The following is a 6,105-nucleotide window of genomic DNA, read 5'->3' on the forward strand; positions in this document are numbered from 1 at the left end:
TGAGTGGTAATAATGGTTTCTATGGTAGTTAGATATGAGAAAGAATAAGATGAAGATGATGGCGAATTGAAGTGAAGAAGAAGAACAACAAAAGTGAAGAAGAATTCCCCAACAAAAGTTTTGGGGTTAATTGATGTTTTTTGGATTAATTTATAATTTTTTGGGTTTAATTACTTAAATTAAGGGTTAACTAGTGTGTGGCCCGGGCGATGCCCCGATTGCTACATTGAATAGTTAAAATTTTAGAATTTTCTTAAGCTCGATATTTGATAAAATACATGTATACCATAAAGTGAAAAGTATCCATCCAGTTCGCCAAATACACAAACACACTACGTCGTTTATCATGGGAAATAATTTTTCAATTACATCATCTTACAATTTGTATAATTTGTTTTCTAGTGGAACAAAGTGATTCAAATTAATAAACACCAAATTAGATATATACAGCAATGCAAAGCATTTATGTAGTTGATGCTTATGAGACTTATGACATAATGTCTATTCATGGTTGTCCTAATTCTTTAATATTGTTTTTTTCCCAAAATAGTCGATAGAAAATAAAAAGTCACATAAAAATTTAGTTGTTTTAGACTTCATGTTAACATTCATTTATAAATTAATGTGAAGAGATAAACCACAATTAGTTGTTGGTAAAGATGGTAATGAGAGTTATCATCCACACTTGAGGTCTGGAGTTCGAACCTTATTGTACGTGTTGATTTTTGGTTGTTTATGATATGCCATTCATTTGGTGAGTGAATGATGTGGCGCAAAGGGAAGAGTACTACGTGACACATAGACATTTTTCTCAACACCTTTTAATATATTAGTATAGATGTTATAATTAATAGATAAAATGGTTGATTAAGGGTAAAATGGTAAACATACGCTAATGGAGACTTAACGCCTGTTAGTCTTACGAACATTTTGTGTTATATTTTAAAACGTAAGGGGTATTTGGTGCATTTGGAAAATATTAGAGGGAATTTGGTGCATTAACACATAAAAAATCCGATAATAATATCGTAAATGGCAAAATGATACATAAAAGTACTACCTCTTAATTAAAGTTATGAGCGTAGCATAATGTAGTACATAGTTTCAAGTAAAAATAGTTACTCCGTACATAAAAGTAGTAAAAAACATCCTTACCTTGTAAACACTTTGTACCTAAATTACACAAATATAATATACTACACTTAGCACATAGTTAAATAAAACTACTCCCTAATGGGATCCTAGACACGATGAACATGATAATTACCTCGCGAAGTGTAAAATTGGTAGTATTTATGGAGTTGATGATGGGTTGATGAAGCGATTGACGGTAATCATATTGGTGAAGATGAAAAGTTATAACTCATACAATTAAAATGGTTTGATATTTTTGTCATTCAAAGCATTTGACAGAAGTACCGGAGGAAATACTCAACCTCCAATATTACATTAAATGAGTTTAATTTAAGAAGGAGAATAAAGTTTATGTTTTAAAGAATTGAAATTAGGGGTAATAACTAAAGAGATAAATATACCTATTTTTATTAAAATATTAATTTTAAAATAAATTTGTTGACATTCGGACTAGTTTTTCATTAATTTGACTTAATACAAGTAATCACCAATTTCTAATTCAAATGTTTTAAATCAATTATGTTCAACTAGCCTAATAGAATCATGTTAGGATTGTTGCATGAAAATGATTATTGTATTGAATTTACATACACCTTAGTTAATCTGAATAAGTGTTTTGTTCCTGAATCCGGATCTCTTTTCCAATGCCTTAATCCGAGTTATTTTTATTCTTTCCAAACGGGCTATAAATTGTTTGGTGGCTAATCTTTAGATGTACAATATTCTAAGTCGTAGGGTGTTCAATTTTTCTAAGTATTTAATGTACAAAACCAAGGTATAATTAGTCATGAACTCTAAGTGGCTTCCCTTGAGTGTTGGATTGTAAAAAATCAAGTCATTTGGTGCACATATATTTCTTTTTGTCTAGGTTAGATTGTGTGCTTTTAGCATTTTGTCAAAACAATTTGTTAATCTCATGAAAATCAACATTTAGAAAACTTTTTATACTGATCAAAATAATCCCTCACACATCCCCTTGCAATCCCCCAAATAATTGACTTACTATTAACCCTCTAAATAAATAATTGACCCACTTACATATTATTTTAAAAAATTAAACTCAAACCTTTTAAATTTATGTGGCGATCAAAGTGTATCACTTAAAAAATATGGAGGGAGTAAAATGTCACACACACATTGCTTACGTAAATACTAGTTTGATACGAGTATAACAGAACATGTCGACAACAACGCTTGCCATTTAGTGTAAAATTTTGCACGGTCCACTTGCGTAGAGAGATCAGACGATGCACTGCTTAGTGTACTCAACCATTGGTCATGGCTTGGTCATTAGGAGGGAGAGAGCATTAAAAAGAATAAAGAAATATGAGAGATAAGAAGTAGGGAAGAGAGAGAAGCATGACCTGGTCATGCCCATCACCAAAACTAACTCTTGGGCATAAAAGGTAGTGAGGACAAGTGGAAATAACATTGTTTATTTATTTTTATTTTTTGTTATTAGTAATATAAAGGATTTTTTGGATAAAACCACCTTTTAAAGTTCAACTTTTTGAAAAAACCACCTTATATGTTTTTTTTTTTTAAAAAACCACCTTTTATGTTCAAAGTTTTAGAAATCACCACCAAATACTAACGTCCGTCTACAATTTCGTCCGTGGGGTCCGCAACCAATGACCCAAAATTAATTTTCCCTCCTCTTTTTCTTCCTTCTTCCTCCCATTGAACAGAGCCTCCATTGTCAAACCTCTCTCCAAAAATTTGCTCAAAAATTCGCAACCTTACACTCAATTCTCTCCCAAATTTTCAAGTACAATTCATTAGCAATCCATTTTCGGCGCTTGCCCCCAAAAATCAACATAGTTCGCGTGCTTAAGCAGGTAAATTGAAATTAGGGTTCTTAAATTGTTGAATTTGGGGATTTTCCAATTTGGGGATTTTAACTCAATTGATTGTTGCAGGTTGATGGACCACGAGAGTATTGTTATTGCGGAGCTCCTGTGGCAATTCATATGGTGTTATTCATGTGTTGCCTAATGTTTGTAGTTATTCATGTGTTGCCTAATGTTTGTAGTTATTGTATTTGGTGTTGTGATTTTATTTAAGTAGTTCTTGGATTAGTGGTGTCGTTAATGATCCGAATATAGGATGGTTTGAGCGAATTGATTTAGTGTATTGATGGAAATGTAATATCGTATGAATCAATGAATGAATATTTTTGTGTTACCTTTCCGTTGTAATTTCGCATCAACAAGGATTAATGAAGAGGCAAATAAGTTGCTACAATTATCGTAAATCTTGTCATTTTTCTATTTTTTTAGGTCTAAACTCCGTCAACTCAAAACTTTCCAAATTGGTTATGGTCTCTCCTAAACCCTTCAATTATTCGACACCTAAATGATGGTTGAAAAGTAATGATAAATATTCAAAGAATCGTACACGATCAAAGATTGAGTCATTATTACTTGGGAAGGTGTTAAACAATTAAAAGCGAACTAATGTGGACCTTCCTCACCAAAGTCAACATTAATCAACATAAGTCAACCATGGTTACATTTGCCATTCTCACCTGATCAACCAACAAGAACATTTACAACAATGCAATATCAACATCTCCATAGCACAACTAATTTATCAACCAAAGTTGATTGACCAAAGTCAACCTAAGTCAACTTTGGTTGTGTTGCCTATTCTGACATGATGCAACAATTGTAACAACATCAACAACTGAAGAACAACACCAGCAGCAAGAAGAAGAACACCAGCAGCAAGAACAAATACAATACCAGCAGCAATCACCACCAATACCAGAAGCAAGAACAATAATACCAGGAACAAGAACAACTTAAAAACAAGATTACCAAGGCGTTAATTTGATTAATTGTCATAATACTAAGTCAAAATTAGCAAAATTACCACCAGTTGTTGTGTTGTTATGAAAATAGCAAAATTACACTTCAAGGCATTGCAAATGCTAGAAACTACAAACTACAAACTACAAATTAGAAGGAATGTTCCTCCTCACTGGTAATTTAGTCCTAGGTTGTTGTGGCTGAGTTTGGGACTGGTGTTGATGAGTTTGGGACTGTTGTGTTTGGGTTACTTGGGATTGGGGCTGACTTGAAGTTCCTGCACATGCAGCTGCAGCTACAGCAACCTTAAGTACCCTTTCTTCCTTCTTTATTCTCTGTTCAGCAACCCATGGAGTGTTGGATGTTGGCCTACCACCCTTCCCTTTGTAAGCTGGTTGATCAGGTGCAACATCCTTCTTGCAAGTTGTTATGTTGTGACCAAGTCCACCACACTTCCCACACTTGTTTTGTTTTTTTGGTCTTTTAGGGTGCTCAACCTGGGTATGTTGGTCTCCCTTGGCCTTCTTCCCTTTCCCTTGTTTCTCCCCTGCTTCCAGTCTCCTCTTGTTTTCCTTTGGCCTACCAGGTTGTACCTTGTATCTAGGTGGTGCTGGTGCAGGAACACCTACAATGTTGGATAATAAGGGGCAAATTAAAGGCAAGCATATTACATAAATCAATGATTATTTAACTAATTTCATGTGCAACAAGCCAATTACAAATTAATTTCATTGTTTATTCATAGAAAAACACCCAAATTATATTTTAATCAACCAAATAGCATCAATTTTAACAAATCAATTTTTTAGGGTTCATAATCAATAAAACCAGAATTTTTTTTACTAATTAATTGCCACAGGAGCTCCGGAATAACAATACTCTCGTGGTCCATCAACCTGCAACAATCAATTGAGTTAAAATCCCCAAATTGGAAAACCCCCAAATTCACCAATTTAAGAACCCTAATTTCAATTTACCTGTTTAAGCACGCGAACCATGTTGATTTTTGGGGGAAAGCGCCGAAAATTGATTGCCAATGAATTGTACTTGAAAATTTAGGAGAGAATTGAGTGTAAGGTTGCGAATTTTTGAGCAAATTTTTGGAGAGAGGTTTGACAATGGAGGCTCTGTTCAATGGGAGGAAGAAGGAAGAGAAAGAGGAGGGAAAATTAATTTTGGGTCGTTGGTTGTGGGCCCCATAGACGGAATTGTAGACGAACGTTAGTATTTGGTGGTGATTTCTAAAACTTTGAACATAAAAGGTGGTTATTTAAAAAAAACATATAAGGTGGTTTTTTCAAAAAGTTGAACTTTAAAAGGTGGTTTTATCCAAAAAATCCTAATATAAAAGTAGAAAAAAAGTAAAAGATAACTACTCTTAATTTATTATCCATTGGGGGTTATAGTCATGATTGGGAATGAGATTTGGTCATAAGTAAAATGTAAGAGAGAGAAATTTTATTTTATTTGATGAAACTCTTTTTGGTCATCCATTGGTTTGCTAATGCATAACTTTGATGATGAAGTATTTTCGGATATCTGATATGTGTGGCAACACACATCAGAGCAAAAGACAAATAGCTAAAAGACAAAATAGGGAAAAAATGAATTACCATTCATGTTAAAAAAAAGTACCATTCTGTAAAAAAAAGTACCATTCAATTTCCTTTTTTTCTTTTTTCTATTTTGTCTTTTGCTATGATATGCATTTGCAAGCACATATCAGATATGCAAAAATATACTTCCTCTAACTTTGATAGCCTACAAACAACAAAACGAGCAAACAAATATATCCTAGATGTCGTTTGCACATAACTTTAGGTAGTTTTTGGATATGAATATTTCATTTCAAATGACAAATTCCAATTCCTTAATTTCAAATTCTGGCGTTAAATTCCAAATAATTTGTTTGTGAAAAACAAAAACTTTAAATCCATCATTTCAAAATTCCAATATTGTATGGGAAGATACTCCTTATAATTTATATTTCAAATTAAACAATTCCTAAATATTTCCATGCAATTAAAACGGAAATTAAATCCAAATTGTGCAGAAGCAACACTTAACAGTCAAATTCAAACAAAAAGTTAATGTTTTGGATCTTATATTTGAAGCCCAAGGTGATGAAGAATCAGATCACAAAAACTCATTATCGCATAAA

The 6,105-nt window shown here is 32.8% G+C and overlaps 1 long non-coding RNA gene across 1 annotated transcript; it reads left to right on the top strand.

Moving 5' to 3' along the window:
* Window positions 1–1,934: 1,934 nt before the first annotated feature.
* Window positions 1,935–3,318, top strand: LOC130459796 (uncharacterized). Its single transcript, XR_008919422.1, has 2 exons — window positions 1,935–2,972; window positions 3,054–3,318. It is a non-coding gene; the product is annotated as an uncharacterized lncRNA (long non-coding RNA).
* The last annotated feature ends 2,787 nt before the right edge of the window (window positions 3,319–6,105 follow it).

The sequence above is a fragment of the Spinacia oleracea genome, chromosome 4 (genome assembly GCF_020520425.1).
Source record: "Spinacia oleracea cultivar Varoflay chromosome 4, BTI_SOV_V1, whole genome shotgun sequence".
In the NCBI taxonomy this organism is placed as follows: Eukaryota; Viridiplantae; Streptophyta; class Magnoliopsida; order Caryophyllales; family Amaranthaceae; genus Spinacia; species Spinacia oleracea.